The sequence below is a fragment of the Aethalodelphis obliquidens genome, unplaced genomic scaffold (assembly GCF_003676395.1).
Source record: "Aethalodelphis obliquidens isolate GAN/ISIS:26980383/991018 unplaced genomic scaffold, ASM367639v1 scaffold57, whole genome shotgun sequence".
Taxonomy (NCBI): domain Eukaryota; kingdom Metazoa; phylum Chordata; class Mammalia; order Artiodactyla; family Delphinidae; genus Aethalodelphis; species Aethalodelphis obliquidens.
In genome coordinates, this window is record NW_020838001.1 from 3257666 (window position 1) to 3260192 (window position 2527).

The following is a 2527-nucleotide window of genomic DNA, read 5'->3' on the forward strand; positions in this document are numbered from 1 at the left end:
GTCTTAATCTTCTTGTGTCTGAAATCAAACAGTCCTCCCCACTCCCTATGTCTTTTTGATTACAAGAAAAACGTCTCCATTTGGGCAGAAGGCATTCACAGAACCGATGCAGTGCTTCCCGAAAAGGTTTACATGCCACCTCGTGGATAAGAAAAGAGCCGCATCCAAAGGTAATCTACCATTTTCTGTACAAACAAATGATTTAAAACCTCCAGCATGGTTAACTTTCAAGTTATCAAAAAATTATTTGTAAACCCCGTTAAAAACAAGACAGCAGGCCCCAAATGAGTCGCTTATGCTAAGCCCCACTTCACCAAACCGAGACTCAGTTTCAGCTCTCCCCAGACGGAATCTTCAGCCAGTCTGTCGGAACAGCCCAGTCGGGACTCGTTCAGTCGCCTGCCTGGTCCGCCCCCTGCCATCCTGGCCCCTAAAGGAAGGCGACCTTGACACAACCAATCTGCTTTTTGCTGGTATAACTTTCTCGTCCGGCTTCCTTCTGCCTGTAGTTCCATTTTATACAGCCCCGCAGAGCTCCTTTCTAGCTGCTGGACTCGATGCTGCTGATTCGTGAATCACAGAATAAAGTCAGTAAGATTGAAATTTACTCAGTGAACTTGCTTTTTTACACCCCAAAATTATTTTTTTAAACTGCCACTATTTGGTAGACTCAAAAGAGGGCGCCTCATTGTCAGCGTGAGTTTAGAAAGAGGGGCAGGAAACCTTTCAGAATGCTTACGCCAGTAGCTGCCCACAACTGCCATCTCCCAGCCGGGGGGCTTCCTTGACAAGACACGGGGCTCATTTCTGGATGTGTAAGTTCACGTGCAATAGATTTCTACCACGTTATGTCAATTTTATTGAATTTTCATCTGCTTCCCTAACCACCTTTGGGGGTCATAAAAGGAAGAGGGACCCAAGAAAGGTACAGCCAGGAATGCTCCTCAGATGCCTCTAGTACTGCTGCCATGCACGCTGCTCAGTATTAAGAAAGGAATTGGAACAGAATTTCCCCCTCAAGCAGTTTTTTGAACTAATCAGGGAGAGAAATAAGACAAACTCTGAAATAAAACTGCATAAAAGGCAAATGAAAACCATACCAGAAAAATCCAGGCAATATTTTTCTAGTGTTTAATTGATCTCAAGGAAGGAAAAAGTCCAGATTCACAAAAACCTACGTGTATTGTTTTATTATATACAAAACCAAGCATACAATAATTACACAGCAAATAACATGCTGAATATTTTCAGGCCATTTTGAAGGGTGCTCTGTACATGTACATGAATAAGTAATAAATGCTGCTTCTCTATTACCTTGAAATACGGTACCACCAAGAGTTTTATATTTTTATTTTACTACTCACGTAAATGAGCACAAAGGAAAGAGGAAATAGATAATATTTAAACATGGAAGGTAGAAATTCTTCCTTCTGGAAACTAACCAAATAGGCCTAAGAACCACTACTAATCAATGATATCCTCTCCCCCATCTTTTCTGTCATAGCCACCAATCCCACCCTATTCCAGTTAAGTTACAAACCTGCAGCCAGTTTAGTCATTAAAGATTTGAGAAGTAGTCTCAACCTAAACAATTGTAGCTAATACTGATATATATTTGTAATTCATTTTTGTACTGTTTTTACAACTTTTTCCCCTGATCCTAAGCTTGAAGCAGTTCTTCTTACATTCTCTAAACGTTGGGGTGTTTTTTTCCTACCATTTATTTTATTTTATTGGATCATTTTAATTGGTTTAAATGCAACATGTATGTAAACAACTCCACAGAAATGAGAGGCACTTCTTAGAAATACAATGACTCATGTCACAAGATTCAATGGCTTCGATTTGATGAACTGAATGAGCTCCTGACTCAACTCTCCAATGTTGTCTGCTTGAATGGCAAGATCTTTATCTGCAGCGTTTAGTGCATTAAGATGTGTGCATCAGAAATCATAAAATTGTGCTTATCTTCCATAATGAACCTGTATTCATTAGGAGCTCTGATCCAATACAATAATGTTGGTTAAAATAAACTACGAACCTGAGGCAAAAAAGTAAACAAGCCACTTTTTCAGGCTTTTAAAACTGTCTTAACATGTGACATTATAGCTATCCCCCCAAATTAAGCAACCAACTTCAAGTCAAAGAGCTAGGAACAAATGGAACATTCGAGGCGTTACCTCAGCATCTCTCAATCAGCTCAGACATACGCGAGGCCGGGAAAGGTCTCTGAGGGTACCTGCACAGGTGCATTACTGGTAGAGGCGGCAGCTCAGCATAAACCCTGTGGGATTAATATCAGGCGTATATATGTGTATGTAGATGTGTGTAAATATATGTAATGTGCTTACAGAGATTTATCGACCCGGAATACTTCATAAAGAGCTGCATAAAAATCTAGCAGAGAGGGCTTCCCTGGTGGCGCAGTGGTTGAGAGTCCGCCTGCCAATGCAGGGGACACGGGTTCGTGCCCCGGTCGGGGAGGATCCCACATGCCACGGAGCGGCTGGGCCCATGAGCCATGGCC